We start from the raw sequence: 16706 nt of genomic DNA, 5'->3' as shown, positions 1-16706 counted from the left end.
ACCCAGGCTAGAGTGCAGTGGTGCGATCTCCATCTCAGCTTACTGCAACCTCCACCTTCCATGCCCAAGTGATCCTCCCACCTCAGCCTCCTGAGTAACTGGGACTACAGGTGTGCGCCACCATGCCCAGCTAATTTTTATATTTTTTTGTAGAAATGAAGTTTCACCATGTTTCCCAGCCTGGTCTTGAATTTCTGAGCTCAAGCTATCTGCCCGCCTCAGACCCCCAGACTGCTGGGATTACAAGTGTGGCAGGTGTAAGCCACCACACCTGGCCTAGGCTATTAATTTTTATAGCCCCAGTCCCATGTTTAGTTGTTTATTGCATTATTGCACATGCATGTATAAAATAATGCTAATTCAGCCTGGCCAACATGGTGAAACCCCATCTCTACCAAAAAGTACAAAAATTAGCCAGGCATGGCAGCACACATCTGTAGTCCCAGCTACTTGGGAGGCTGAGGTGGGAGAATCGCTTTAACCCGGGAGCCGGAGGTTACAGTGAGTCGATACTGTGCCACTGCACTGCAGCCTTGGTGACAGACTGAGACCCTTTACCGCCCACCACCCACCCCCCCCCCCAAAAAAAATAGTGCTAAGTTTCCTGTTTGCTGAGGCAGGATGACCTTCATGTAAGCACTCTTAAAGTTGTGTCACAGTATGAAGATACAAGGTCTGAGGATAAGTTTCGCTTAAGACATCTATTTTAAGCCATTTAAGATGGGAATTTTCTGCCAACCCTTTCCAATTCTCACATGAGAAAAAGAATCTATAAAGGAACATTTAAAGTTTGGGTGACACCTTCTAGTACCTATTTATAGAATCAAGAATCGATTGATCAATGTATAATTTTAATAGTTCTACTTTTTTTATATATCTAGCTTCTTATGGCATAACAGTTTTCAAACTTTTGACCATGACCCACAGTAAAAGATACTTTCTATTGTAATTTGGCATATACTTGTATGCAAACATGTGAACACACTCAAATCTACATACATATACATGGACACCCATATGTATGGTTTATGAAATAGTAATTACCCTTACTTCATGTGATAACCTCTAACATTTCTATTTCATTTGATTATTTTAACCCACTAAATTAGTTTAATGACCCGCTCATGGCCTGCATCCAGCAATTTCTCAGATTTCTCACGAGGCCCTTAACTCTTGAACTTTAGTTGCTCTAGTGACAGGGAGCCAAGTTTTTTCCTTTCCACAAACTGTGAAGATTTATGCCCTTTTCTCTTGGGATTCTGGTATCTCTGAGCTTCCTCCTGCAGATGACTCCTTAGCTCCCAAGGCCTCAGGCACATAAGAATAACTGTTTCTTGCCTGTGGAGTATCCTTCATAACTTGAGTTAATTGAAAAATTCCAACAGAGGTATTTTTCTATATACCAGTATATTTCTATATTTATATTGAATCTACAGAAATCTACTGAATTAATCCTAGTACTTTCTCAGTTGTTTGATGGGACTGATACAACTATTTTATAAAAAGTGTAGGATTAGGATTAACTGGATCAAGAAATAAAATAGAAGTATAATATATTAAGGGGTTCAAATCCAGCCCTGGTCTACAAAGAATGTTTTCAGTCCTATCGGATGAGAAGAAGAGAGATGTGAGCATGTGCTGCGGCCTCTGCCCCGCACCATTGTTGGGAAAGCCCTGGCCCTGCCAGCTTCTTTGCAGTTGTCACGTGAAGAGAATTGACTTGAGAAAGCTTACCCATGTGGCGGGTCCTACCAAATTCCTTCCTAGATAGGAGTAAATCAGTACAGAGCCATCTTTATTCCCATAACCTAATTATAGGCCCTCTGTTTTACCTACCTGCAAAATCTTGTTAGAGATCTGTCTCTTCTTCAAAATGAGTCCTGAGCAGTTGCAGTGAAGAGCTTACTCTTATTAATATGTGCACTTCTTCTATCTGTGCTGTGGGCTGTGACAAAGAATAGGCATCATCCAAGTTAGACCTTGGCACTTGTTCATGGGTCTCCTCACCAAAGACTCTCAATCAAACCAAAACCAGTTGAATGGTAGTCAGTAGGAGATTGCCTGAATAAAATATGCTAAATACATAGGATCAAATATACGCAGACATTAACAGTAATATTATTAGTTAATATCTGGTAAAATGAAAAATACTCCTAGTTCATCACTAGATAAAACAGGCAACTAAGCAGTATATGGTATGGCCTCTACTATTTTTTTTTTATTGTTTTTTTTTTGAGATGATGTCTCGCTTTTGTCCCCCAGGTTGGAGTGCAATGGCGTGACCTTGGTTCACTGCAACCTCCGCTTCCCGGATTCAAGAGATTCTTCTGCATCAGCCTCCTGAATAGCTGGGATTACAGGCCCCTGCCACCATGCCCGGCAAATTTTTGTATTTTTAGTAGAGACGGGGTTTCACCACGTTGGCCAGGCTGGTCTCAAACTCCTGACCTCAGGTGATCTGCCTGCCTCGGCCTCCCAAAGTGTTGGGATTACAGGCAAGAGCCACCACCCCCAGCCGACCTCTACTATTTTTAAAATAATAGCATTTACTAGCCTCAGCAACATGGCAAAACTCTGTCTTTACAAAAGATAGAAAAATTAGCCGGGCATGGTGGTGCACATCTGTGGTTCCAGCTACTCGGTAGGCTAAGGTGGGAGGACCTGAGCTCAGGGAGGTCAAGGCTGCAGTGAGCTATGATTGGGTCATTGCACTCCAGCCTGGGTGACAGAGTGAGACCCTGTCCCAAAATATAAAATAAATGAATAAAAGTATTTGTTTGAATGGAGAATAAAAGACGAAAAGGAAAAACATGAAAATATCTTTGAGTAAGATTGTCACTTGGGGTTTTTCTTTTAGGGTTTTTATTTTTTTTTTAATTTTCTGCCTTATTTTATTTTTATAGTCAGAAAAGTCAAATACTATTTTTAGATCTCTCTTGCATTGTTTTTCCCATTTAAAAATAACCATGGAGCTAAAAAGTAATAAAAAAATGTACTAAAACATTACCCAATAAAGAGCAGGTGTGAGTTGACAAGAAAAACAGACAGCCAAACTGCCAAAAGCCAGTAGGTTGCAATAGCCGCAGAGGGCCTCAGTTCCAATTAGGGGCAGTGGCTGCAGGGGAGAGCAATGGGCTCAGTTCAGGGGCCGCTTCATAATGGAGGATTACAGTGCCAGCCGGAGTTTCCAGTCCAGACCACACCCAGCGTGTGCACACATGCACACGCCCTCACACATACACACACACAGGCCTTAGTAGGTGCTCCCTTCCCCCATCATGCAGCCATCTGCCACGGGGCACTTTTTCTTGATGGTGATATTAGTGGACTATTTATGTAAGCCAGCAAGCTTCTTGCATATATTTACATTTTACTGTCTACATTATAGTTTCTCAGGCAGCAGGAATCTTTTCATACTCAGTAGAGAATGCTGCCTCTGAAAGCTTTTGACATCAGTGATTTGTCCCTGGGTGATTTGTATTTCTACACAAGACACAGAGCTGTAGAGACCCTGTCTTTGTCCACCTCTCTGCAGCATGGCATTATTCCCTAAGTAGTGTTTGTGAGGTTGTTACCTCAGCTCCTTCTGGCCAGAGGCCACAAAGCTGTGACCCTTGACATTGTCAGTATAGATCTTCGTGAGGCAAAGGGCAGAAAAGGGAGCAAATGCTCTTCACCAGCTCAGGGGCACAGACCCTGCCTTCAGGCAGGCCTCACCACCTTTTCTCCTGAAGGGACAGCTTGTCCCTGATGATGTCCACAGTCTTCTCGGCTGGAAGCTCATTTCCAGCTAGGCTTAATGAAAGGGCAGTGAAAGCTGTCAGGAGATAGGGGCTGTGTTCTGATGGATCTTTTAGCATGAGGAGCAGTGGAAGAAGAAAACTGTCAATAACTAGAATGTAGTGTTCCTGTCAATTGTTTTTAATTGTAGGAGTGATGAGGGTTTTCTAGGTCTACAGTTTGTATTTATGATCCTCTGTTGATTGAAATTCCAAACCTCTGTGCCTGAATGTTTATAGAACTGAGAGAAGGCCGTCTCTGCAGCTTCCATTTTTAGCACCTTTAACACTAAGACCCTCCAGATGCATTCTGTCTTTTCTTTCCGCTTGTGAATCTGGGGCCCTTAACCCATCCCTTGAAATAATTGTTTCTGAGATTTCTGGATTCTTAATTCTAAGTTTCAGATTTCAGTGTTACAGCCAGAAGGCAACCACCATCTTGGACTTAGTTATTTTGTTGCTCTTTGCTACAATTTTGGCAGTGCTAAGCGCACCCAGGTAAACATGAAGAGTTGAATATTTAGTTTATCATTATTTTTATTATTTCTGACAACTATGATTTGGTTATTTATTTTATACCAAGCCTGTGCTGAGTGTTTTACTGATACTTTCTCATTTAGCCCTCACAGCACTTAAAAGTTAGGTATGATCCCCATGAGGCCATTAAAACCCACAGCAGCAAAGTGGGAGAATCTGGGAGCCACATTTTAGACCCAGGCTGCCTGATTCCAAAGCCTGTGCTTGTAACCACCATACCCCACATCTTATTCCAGAAGTTTCTGTTTGTTTTCTATCTGAATGGTCCTGGAACAGGATTTGAATGCTTACGTGTATCATCCAGGAAGATCAGAAAATTTTAAAGAGAATCTAAACTCCCCACTTTAGTGGCCACCTCCTGCTGCTGAAATGCCTCATCTCACTGTCTTCTGTTGCATTCAGGCTCCCAGACAGTACACAAGGAACACTCAGCCAAATGTACGCTTTTATTCTTAGAGAATGTCTGCCCAAATCTCTGCCTCTTTTCCTACCTGGTCTGCTGGTATAGACAATCCAGACTGAGACAGGGGCCTTTCTAACCTCTCTACTTTGAACTCAAATCAGCCTCCTGCTTCATTCTCTCCTGGGACCCACATGGCCCCTCGTGCCACAAACTAGGCCTCCCTAAAGAATCTCCATAGAAATGCTTACCTTCTGCAGGCCTCCAACACTTTCTCTTCTCTCTCAGAGGCCCTCATTGTGTCCTGTGCAGAGAGCATGGCCACCTGTGCCCTGCCCCCCGAAGGGAATCATGTTCCTTCTCCCACTCTTTCATTTCTGTGCTTGTTCCAGACCTCAGTACACATACTTAGTGGTCTTGCTGCCTTCCCAGGCTCTTCATCAAGAGGAGGTCAAGATGGGGTGGTGGCAAGTGGCATGGAAGAGAATGATGCCTATATCTGTCTCAGGATACCACTGATGTTAGATGTGGACACAGGAGCAGCAGGATTTTTATCTTACTTTACTTCATGATTGGCCTTAACAAGCTGTCAGAAGACTGACAGCTGCATAGCTATGAATCGTTTAAATGTGAATCTTGCTGAGTAGAAATGCAGGGTTTTTTTTAATGAGACCTAATAGTTGACAAATTAACACTACCTTCTGCCTGTAAAGTTTACCCTTGAAAGTGCTGCTGTATTTAGAATATTATCCTCTAAGAATGATATTGTGGCATTTGGTGTATCTGCATTTTATAACACCTTATTTCTTTTTGTTTCATAAAGCATTTTAGATGGTTATTTATTTTTTAACTTGCTAGTGTTTAAAATTCCACCTGGAATCAGCGAGAAGGGAGTGCTCAAGCTGTGTTCTTTCAGCCTCTTAAAACAAGCACCCAAAACAAAATGTCTGTGTTTGATGTTTACAGGTAATTATGACAGTGATGCACAATACAGAATCAAATCTAGTTTTGCTTTTCATGGATTTTTTGACAGTCCTGTTAAAAGGGACACGTGAGGCTAGGCATGGTGGCTCACGCCTGTAATCCCAGCACTTTGGAAGGCCGAGGTGGGCGGATCACAAGGTTAGGAGTTTGAGACCAGTCTGGCCAGCATAGTGAAATCCTGTCTCTACTAAAAATACAAAAATTAGCTGGGCATAGTGCCGTGCGCCCCTGTAATCCTGTAAGCCACCTCAGAAGGCTGAGGCAGGAGAATCACTTGAACCCAGGAGGCAGAGGTTGCAGTGAGCCGAGATAATGCCATTGCACTCCAGCCTGGGCGACAGAGCAAGACTCCATCTCAAAAAAAAAGGGGGGGACAGGTGATTACCCAGAAGATTCCATTTAAAATGAGCTGGTTCTTACCAGGCCTGGCTTAGACAGGCATCTCAGCCAGAAACCTCTGTGTGGGCTGGGCTGCTAGACATGCTGTTATGCGCATGTACTGTTCAGATTGTTTCCCTCTCCTTGTCTGTCTCCCTCCTTGTCCTTCCCCTTCTGCCCTTCTTTCCTTCCTTGTATCATTTACAGTTTGCATCAAGAATATATTGGAAGAAAATAAAGAAAAAGTAAATATTCAAACCATAAAACTAACTTAAATTGCTATAGATAAGTTTCAAACTTGGCTTTAAACTTCATGAAGCCAAAGATAAGAGAGAAACAGAATCAGCTATCTGATTCTCATTATCAGAAGGAAGAAAATGTATCAATTCCTAAGAGAAAGTTAAGCATCTCTCTCTTTTTTTTTTTTTTTTTTTTTTTTGAGATGGAGTCTCACTCTGTCACCCAGGCTGGAGTGCAGTGGCACGATCCCAGCTCACTGCAAGCTCTGCCTCCCAGGTTCACGCCATTCTCCTGCCTCAGCCTCCCAAGTGGCTGGGACTACAGGCACCCGCCACCATGCCCAGCTAATTTTTTGTATTTTTAGTAAAGATGGGGTTTTACCGTGTTAGCCAGGATGGTCTCAATCTCCTGACCTCAGGATCTGCCCACCGCGGCCTCCCAAAGTGCTGGGATTACAGGTGTAAGCCACCACACCTGGCCAAGAAAGTTAAGCATTTCTTGGCACTTAATTCTTAAGTACTTATAAGGACTTTTATACAGAGAGCTTCATACAGGAAGTACTAAGAGATGGCAGGACCAAAATTCTTGATCACCTTCCTGTTGTAGAGGTAGTTATAGGATTCCATATGGCTGCTGTTCATTAACAATCAAGGACTGTCATATAGGACTGAACCCCACCTCCACCCCTGGGGTCTTCTCACATCGTAAACTAGGGTTCAAGATGAACCCTACTCTATCACATGACGTGAGCAAAGAATGGGCTCTAATGGAGAAAGGGAAAACTCACAGGACCAATGTACTGCTGAACACGACAACCAGGGACAGCAGGACAGAAGTGAGGGCATGAAGCCAGATGTGGTGGATCATGCCTGTAATCCCAGCACTTTGGGAGGCCAAGGCTCACAGATCACTTGAGGGTCAGGAATTTGAGACCAGCCTGACCAACATTGTGAAACCCCGTCTCTACTAAAATACAAAAATTAGCTGGGCATGATGGCAGGCGCCTGTCATCAGCTACTTGGGAAGCTGAGGCAGGAGAATTGCTTGAACCTGGGAGGCAGAGGTTGCAGTGAGCCTAGATTGCACCACTGCATTCCAGCCTAGGCGACAAAGCTAGACTCTGCCTCAAAAAAAAAAAAAAAGAAGTGAAGGCATGAGTCCCGCTATCCTTTGCATCCCTCAAAGTCCCCTTTCAGGGCCTGGGCACACCAGACCTACAGTATGAACTTGTGACCCAGTGGAGGGACTTCTTATTACACTTTTTCCCTGCAATAGCTCAAACATGAGAGCAGCCTCGTCACAATGAGCAGGTTGGAATCATGGGATGGATTTGGAGTTTAGGGAGCTGTCTGGGAATGTCAGCTGCTCAGCATCCAGGGACCATAGGGCTGCAAGCTTTTTCTGTTGGGGACAAATAGTGACCAGCCTGTGGAGAGCAGAGCTGAGGCATAGCCTCATCATCATTCCAACTCAGAGTCAGTTTCCAGAGGCCTTTAAGACAACACCACCCATTACCCCAGAGGAACTTAAGGTCACACCATGTGAAAATAATTCCAAAAGAGTCTGTGATTATATGCTTCAAGTAGCTAAGTGACTAGAGGTCCATTTTGACCCAAAGATAGAATTTGGAGTACCCAGAGAGGTGATAATTGTGTGACCTTCAAATGATGATCCTGTACACATTAGTTTTCTCAGATAGGTTTTTCTATACAAGTTGTTGACAGTTCAAAATTGTACTTTCTCTAGAGGCCTTTGTTTCTGTATATACTGATTCTGTGAATCAGCATATAGCTGTTCTAGAAATAGGATGAGTAGTTGCTACAGTTGATATTCTAAAAGAGGCTGCATTGCAGAATTAAGAGCCAGGCTGTCTGGGTTTGAATCCTTGCTTTGCCACTTCTAGCTTTTACTGGATTTCTCTATGCCTCTGTTTACCCATCTGTAAAATGGGGATGTAATAGTATCGAACTCCTAGGATTTTTAGAAGAACAAATGAGTTAACATATATTTGTTTATTGTATACACTTATGGGATACAAAGTGATATTATATGTGTACCATGTGGGATGATTAATTCAAACTAAAACATCACCTCAAACACTTAGTATTTTTAGTGATAAGAACATTTGAAATTTATTCTGTTAGCAATTTTGAAATGTATTATGCATTCCTACCAACTATAGTCATCATGTTGTGCAATAGATTTCAAAAACCATCTTCCTCCTGTCTAACTGTAACTTTGTACCCTTTAACTAAAACATCCCCATTTCCTCCCCCCTTAGCCTCTGGTAACTACCATTCTGTTCTCTGCCTCTATGAGTTCTATTGTTTAAGATCCCACAAATAAGTGAGACCATGTGGTATTTGTGTTTCTGTGTCTGGTTTATTTAACTTAACATAATGTCCTCCAGGCTCATCTGTGTTGTCGAATGACAGGATTTCCTTCTTTTTGAAGGCTGAATAGTATTCTATTTTGTATATATGTCATATTTGCTTTATCTACTCATCCATTGATAGACACTTAGATTGATTCCATAACTTGGCTATTGTAAATAATGCTGCAGTGAGCATCTGCTGTCTGCAGTGCGCTATCTGTTCAACATGCCAATTTCAAGTCTTTAGGATATGTACTCAAGTGGGATTGCTAAGTCATATTGTAATTCTATTTTTAGTTTTTTGAGGAACTGCCAGTTTTCCAAAATGGTTGTATTAATTTACATTCCCACCAACAGTGTACAAGGGTTCCCTTTTCCCCTACACTCTCACCACAATCTTTCATTTTTTAAAATAATAGCCATTCTGACAGGCGTGAGGTGATATCTCATTGTGGTTTTAATTTGCATTTTCCTTATGATTAGTGATGTTGAGCATTTTTTCATATATCTGTTGGTCATTTATATGTCTTTTTTTGAGAAACATCTATTCAGGTTTTTTGCACATTTTTAAATTGGGTAGTTTTCTTGCCATTTTTGTGTTCCTTATAGATTTTGAATGTTAGCTTCTTATCAGATGTATGGCTTTCTTCTAATCTATCAGTTGTCTTTTTACTCTCATTATTTTTTTTGCTGTGCAGAAGCTTTTTACTTTAATGTAATCCCATTTGTCAATTTTTCTTTATTGTCTCAGCTTTTGGGATCAAATCCAAAAAGTTACCTCCCAGACCTATGTCATGGAGGTTTCCCCCTATGTTTTCTTTCTTCTAGTTTTTTTACAGTTTCAAGTCCTTTCAAGACCACATCTTGACTTTTATCCATTTTTGAATTGATTTTTTATATGGTATGACATAAGGGTCCAAATTATTCTTCTTTAGATGGATATCCAGTTGTCCCAACACCCTTTATTGGAGAGGCTGTCCTTTTCCCATTGTGTTTTCTTGGCACCTTTGTTGAAAATCAATTGACTGTAAATGTGTGGGTTCATTTATGGGCTCTATGTTCTGTTCTATTCCTTAGTGTTTCTATTTATATTCCAGTACCATGCTGTTCTAATTACTATATAGCTCTGTAATATAGTTTAAAATTAGGTAGTGATACCTCCAGCTTTGTTATTTTTACTTATGATTGCCTTAGCTAATCAGGGATTTTTATGGTTCCATATGAATTTTAGGATTATGTTTTCTATTTCTGAGGAAAAAGATGTTGGAATTTTCATAGGGATTGCATTGAATCTGCAGATTGGTTTGGATAGTATGGACATTTTAACAATATTAATTCTTCCAGTCCGTTAACACAGGATAGCTTTCCATTTATTTTTTTGTCAATTTATTTCATCAGTGTTTTACAGTTTTTAGTGTACAAATCTTTCACTTCCTTGGTTAAATTTATTCCTAAGTACATTTATTCCTAAGTATTTTACATTCTTGTAGCTATTATATGTAGGTATTTTCTTGATTTCCTTTTCAGATCATTCATTGTTATTGATTAGATTTGTCTTAATTTTGTATCCTGGGACCTTATTCCTTTATTAGTTCTGTCTTTTGGTGGTATCTTTTTGGTTTTGGATATGTAAGATAATGTCATATGCAAACAGATAATATTTCATGTCTTTCTTTTCTATTTGAGTGCCTTTTCTTTCTTTCTCTTGCCTAATTGCTCTGACAAAGACCTCCAGTAGGATTATGAATAAAAGTGCTTGCTGACAATGGACATCTTTGTCTTGTTCCTGATCTTAGAGGAAAAGCTTTCAGCTTTTCACCATTGAGTATAATGTTAGCTGTAGGCTTATTGTATGTGGCCGTTAATTTGTTGAGACTTTTTATTATAAAAGGGTGTTGAATTTTGTCAAATGCTTTTTCCGCATCTAATAGAATGATCATATGGTTTTTGTCTTTTGTTCTGCTGATATGATGCATCACATTTGTTGATGTATATATGTTGACACATCCTTGAATTTCTCCCAGGGAGAAATCTCGTTTGATCATTGTGAATAATCCTCTTAATGTGCCTTAGAATTGGATTTGTTAGTAGTTTGTTGAGGATTTTGTATCTTCATATCTATGTTCATTAAGGATATTGTCCTGTAAGTTTCTTTTATGTCGTTTTGTGGCTTTAGTATCAAGGCCTCCTAAAACTAGCTTGGAAGTATTCCTTCCTTTTTTATTTTTTTGGACGAGTTTGAGAAGGATTGGTATTAGCTCTTCTTTAAACCTTTTATAGAATTCACCTGTGGAGCCATCAGGTCCTGGGCTTTTCTTTGATTGGAGACTTTTTATTATGGATCCAATCTGTTTACTCATTATTGGTCTGCTCAGATTCTCTGTTTCTTCTATTTCTGTTTTCTATTTCTTCTTGATTCAGTGTTAGTAGATTATATGTGTCTAGGAATTTTATCCATTTTTTTCTAGTTTACTGAATTTGTGGCCATATAATTTTTCATAGTAATCGCTTATTATCCTTTGTTTTTCAGTGGTACCAGTTGTAATATCTTCTCTTTCATTTCCAATTTAAGTCTTCTCTTTTTCTTTTTTAGTCTAGTTAAGGGTTTGTCAATTTTGTTTAACTTTTCAAAAAACTCTTTGTTTTGTTGATTTTTTCCCCCTGGTTTTCTAGTCTGTATTTATTTCTGCTCTGATCTTTGAATTGTTTTCCTTCTGCTAACTTTAGGCTTAAATTTATTCTTCTCTTGTAGTTTCTTGAGGTGTACCATTAGGTTGTTTATTTGAGATGTTTATTTTTATTTAAGTATTTGTTGCTATAAATTTCCTTCTTAGAACTGCTTTTGCTATATCCCGTACGTTTCGGTATATTGCATTTCCATTTTCATTTGTTCCAAGATGTTTTTTGATTTCTCTTTTGTTTTCTACTTTGACCCATTGGTTGTTGAGGGGCATGTTGTTTAATTTCCACATATTTGTGGCATTTCCAAGATTTTTCTTATTATTGATGTCTAGTTTCATACCATTCTGATTAGAAAAGAGACTTGATATGATTTCATTTCTCCTAAATTTGTTCAAACTTGGTTTGCGACCTAACATATGACATATCCTGAAGCAAGATACGTGTGCACTTCAGAAGACGTCTATTCCCTTGCTGTTGGATAGAATATGCTGTACATGTCTGTTGGGTCCATTTGGTCTAAAATGTAGTTCAAGTTCATTGTTTACTTATTAACTTTCTATCTGGATGATCTGCCATTGTTGAAAGTGAGGTATTGAAGTCCCCTACAATTACTGCATTGTAAGTTATTTCTGTCTTTAAATTATTTAATATTTGCTTTACATATTTAGGTGCTCTGATGTTGGGTACAGATATATTTACAGTTGTTATATCCTCTTGATGAATTGACACCTTTATCATGATGACTTTCTTTGCCTTTTTTTATTGTTTTGAGCTTAAGTCTATTTTGTCTGATAAAGGGATAGCTAGCCCTGCCTCTCTGAGTTTCCATTTGCATGGAATATCTTTCTTCATACTTTCACTTTTATTCTTTGTGTCCTTAGAAATGAGTTGAGTCTCGGGCCGGGCGCAGTGGCTCATGTCTGTAATCCCAGCACTTTGGGAGGCTGAGGCGGGTGGATCACAAGGTCAGGAGATCGAGACCATCCTGGCTAACACGGTGAAACCCCATCTGTACTAAAAATACGAAAAATTAGCCAGGCATGGTGGCAGGCGCCTGTAGTCCCAGCTACTCCGGGGGCTGAGGCAGGAGAATGTCATGAACCCAGGAGGCAGAGCTTGCAGTGAGCCGAGATCACACCACTGCATTCCAGCCTGGGCTACAAAGCGAAAAAAAAAAAAAAGAAAAGAAGTGAGTTGACTCTCTTGTAGGCAGCACATAGCTGGGTTTTTTTTGTTTGTTTGTTTGTTTCTTTGAGACGGAGTCTCATTCTGTCATCCAGGCTGTAAGTGCTGTGGTGCAATCTCGGCTCACTGCAAACTCTGCCTCCCGGTTTACGCCATTCTCCTCCCTCAGCCTCCCGAGTAGCTGGCACTACAGGTGCCTGCCACCACGCCCAGCTAATTTTTTGTATTTTTAGTAAAGATGGGGTTTCACCATTCACAGGATGGTCTCGATCTCCTGACCTTGTGATCCGCCCACCACGGCCTCCCAAAGTGCTGGGATTACAGGTGTGAGCCTCCACACCCGGCCAGCTGGGTCTTATTTTTTATACATTCAGCCATTTTTTCTTTTACTGGAGATTTTATTGCTCTTAAAATCAAAATAATTATTGATAGGTAAGGACTCAATAATACTAGTTTGTAGTTTGTTCTCTCATTGTTTTGTGGATGCTATGTTTCCTTGTTCCTCTCTTGCTGTCGTCCTTTGTGGTCTGATTGTTTTCTGTAGCGGTATGCTTTGAATTCTTTCTATGTATGTTTTGTGCCTCTACTCTAGATTGTTGTCTTGTACTTACCATGAGGCTTCCAAAAACCATATACTAATAACAGGGTATTTCAAGCTGATAACACTGAATTTTGATAACATACAACAACTCTACATTTTTATTCCCCTTCCCTATACATTTTAATATTTTGATGTCAAAATATACATCATTTTGTAATTTGTAGCCCTAATTTGGGCTATACTTCTTTTTCTTTCTTCTTTCTTTTTTTTTTTTGAGACAGAGTCTCGCTCTGTCACCCAGGCTGGGGTGCAGTGGTGCCATGTTGGCTCACTGCAACCACCACCTCCCAGTTCAAGCGATTCTCGTGATTCAGCCTCCTAAGTAGCTGAGACCACAGGTGTACACCACCATGCCTGGCTAATTTTTGTACTTTTGGTAAAGACAGGGTTTTGCCGTGTTGACCAGGCTGGTCTGGAACTTCTGGCCCCAAGTGATCCGCCCACCTCAGCCTTCCAAAGTACTGGGATTACAGGCATGAGTCACCATGCCTGGCCTTGAGCTATAATTTTAATAGTTTTTAACCTCGTATTAGAGATAAAATTATTTTACAGACCACTATTACACTTCTAGGTTTTTCTGAGTATGACTCTATATTATTTATAGCATTGATTTTTGTGTTTTCATATATTTTATTAATTAGCAGCCTTTTATATCAGCTTAGAGAACTCCATTTAGCAATTTCAATAGGCAAGCCTACTGATGATGAACTCCATTAGCTTTTGCTTGGGAAAGTTTTTCTTTCTCATTTCTGAAGGATAGCTTTTTTGGTTGGCAGCACTTTAAATATATCATCTCATTTTATGCTGCCCTGCAGGGTTTTTGCTGAGAATCCTCTAGTAGCCATACTGCAAGTTCTTTGTATGTGACAAGTTTCTTATTTCTTGCTGCTCTCAATTTTTTTGTCTTTTATTTTTGACAGTTTATTATGTGTCTTGGTGAACTCCTCTTTGGGTTGAATTTTTAGTACAAGTCTACAGTTAAAACTTGCTATTTAATCTTTCAGTGCAGTTGTTGTCTCCATTTCCAGGATTTCTATTTGGTTTTTGTTATAGTTTCTGTTTTTCTGTCAGATTTCTCATTTTGTTCATATATTGTGTTCCAGATTTCATTTAACTTTTTATTTTTATATTCTTGTATTTTCCTGAACTTCCTTAAGGGGATTGTTGTGTATTTTTTGTTAGTCATTCCATAGATGACCATCTCCTTAGGGTCCATTATTAGAGCTTTATTAATTTCTTTTGGTGGTGTCATTATTCCCCTAATTCTTCATAATCTTCATGTCCTTGTATTGATGTCTGTGCATTTGAGGAGACAGCCACCTCTTCCATCCTTTAGAGGTGTTCTTTAGCATAGATTTAACTTCATTATTTACTTTAGCCTGTGATTCTGGATGAGCCAGCTGATATCAACCCCAGGGAGGCAGAGCTTTCTGTCAGTTTCTCTAGTTGGCTGGGTCTCTGCCTTTGCTCTGAGTTTGGATGCGGCTGCTGGCTGAGCTTCACCTTCCAGCAAGACTACTGGCTGGCCTCTGCAATCAGGCAGAGCTGCTGGCTGGGAACTGTGATTGCTTCTGATACCTGGCAGGGTCACAAAGTGTATTTCCCTGTTGGGGAGTATTGCTATTTGGGTTATGCAGCTGGGCAGGTCGGCAGGCTGGGCTCTAGGTTTAGATGGATCACTGTTCTAGACAGATCCAGAGGTTATGCTCCATAGTCCTTGCCTGGGCTGGACCATGGGATGGGCTCTGACACTGGGTGGAGCCACTGTTTGGCGCTGCTGTTTGGACTTCAGGGTTTGGGCAAGTCTAGCCCCTGTTCTCTTCAAAAAATGCACTGTGGTGAGCATCTCTTTTCCTGGATAGGGCCTTGGGGTGGGCTCTGAGGCTGGGCATAGAGGCTAGTTTTCTAGGGACTCAAGCCAGGTTGAACTTCTTGTTCAGCTTCTGGGAGCAGCCGACTCAGCTTTGTAGGTAGGGTAGATCATTAGCTGATCTCTCTGATCAGGTGCCACTGCTGGCAGGAACACAGAGCTACCACCCAGATCTGCACACCAGTCACTGCAAACTCCACCTTCTTGATCTGTTTGACACCAGGGGATCTTGCCCTGCAGTTACTCCAGTATTCCCTTTGAGGCAAGACAGTCATGGGCTTCCTTCAAAGCACCTCAGAATGCTAGGGAAGCTAGATCTGTACTTTCAGTTCTCTTTTCCTCTGTAGAAAACGTGGGCTTAGGAGAATCCCCCCTGTGGCTCTGTGCTGACTTGGAGGAGTGGGAGGAGTGATATGGTCAAGGTGAAACCATGCCTCTTACTCTTCTAGTGCAGTTTTTATATGGTTCTGTGTTCCATGTAGGTGTTTCATTCTCATTCCCAAGTTTTAGGGTCTTCACAAAGTTCTTGTCTGTGGATAATTGTTAGTTGGATCTTCTGTGGGTGGGCAGTGAAGCCAGGAAGTTCCTATTCTGCCATCTTGCTGACTTCACCCTCTGTAAAGCTTTAAACTGTGCCTGACCCACTGTAGGTGCTATACTGTTGATGATGAGAATTATGTTAAAACTAGGAGCTTTTACCTAGGTGAAGACAGTGTCATCCACACAGAGGACTTACAGAGATGCCTACAAACAAATCTGAAATATTCTCAGCAAAGTTTTCATATTTGTTTAGATACTTGAATTATCACCTAAAGCTCTGCAGCATTGAACACTGTGAAATTATTTGGGCCTTGTAGATTTTCAAGGCAGGTACATCACATTTTCAGTGTGGCCATAAGACCTTAGTCGTCTTCTCATGGAATGTCTGGTTTGGAGCTTTATGGCTTTCTGGTGATAGACAACATAAATGACTGAAATGCTTCCCCAGTAGCTAAGGAAAATAAATTACAACATAATGTTATTTGATAGAGATAGATTTTTACTTGTAGAATAGTTAATATAAAGCCATCTTTACTAATAATAATTCTGTATCTAATGAGAACCAGCTATCTATTGAGAACATTCTTGACTCTTGTCCCTATCATTAGTGTAGGGAAGAAGTTTGCTTCTCTATTTTGTACAGGCCTTCATTCATAATCAGAGTAATTAAGTTGGGGTGAAGAAAGACCCCAGGATACAGTGCTGTTTTACATGGTTCAGAATCATTATCTGATCTGTCAAGAGATGTTGCTGCCATCTTACCACTTGGGATTCAATGTCCACAGCTCCGCTTCTAATCAGCTCTCATCCATAAGAGCTCAAAGCCAATAACAGTTCAAATAATTCTTGCCAGCCTTTTGCACAAAGTGGTATATAATTGGTAGTGGAATGGATTTGCCTGCATGCTCCTTCTATAAAATGTGGACAATGAAACCCAGACATGTAATATAGTATAAGGGAGCTAGCATAAATTTTTGATGGAATGTTCAGCAAAGTAATAACTTTGTATATACAGACATATTTGCCTTTTTGGAAAAGTTGTGTAGAAAATGTTTGAGTATACTACATTTGATTATGGTCCAAAGAAGGATTCTATTTTAAATAAAAGCTGAAAGGATTGATGAACATAAGAATCT

The 16706-nt window shown here is 40.4% G+C and overlaps 1 protein-coding gene across 1 annotated transcript in view; it reads left to right on the top strand.

The window, feature by feature from the left end:
- Window positions 1-16706, top strand: part of COG5 (component of oligomeric golgi complex 5) — a 377356-nt gene that overhangs the window by 351601 nt on the left and 9049 nt on the right. The window lies entirely within an intron of this gene.

The sequence above is a fragment of the Pongo pygmaeus genome, chromosome 6 (genome assembly GCF_028885625.2).
Source record: "Pongo pygmaeus isolate AG05252 chromosome 6, NHGRI_mPonPyg2-v2.0_pri, whole genome shotgun sequence".
In the NCBI taxonomy this organism is placed as follows: Eukaryota; Metazoa; Chordata; class Mammalia; order Primates; family Hominidae; genus Pongo; species Pongo pygmaeus.
The sequence above is the reverse complement of the archived record's forward strand: the minus strand, read 5'-3'. Positions and strand labels throughout refer to the sequence as shown.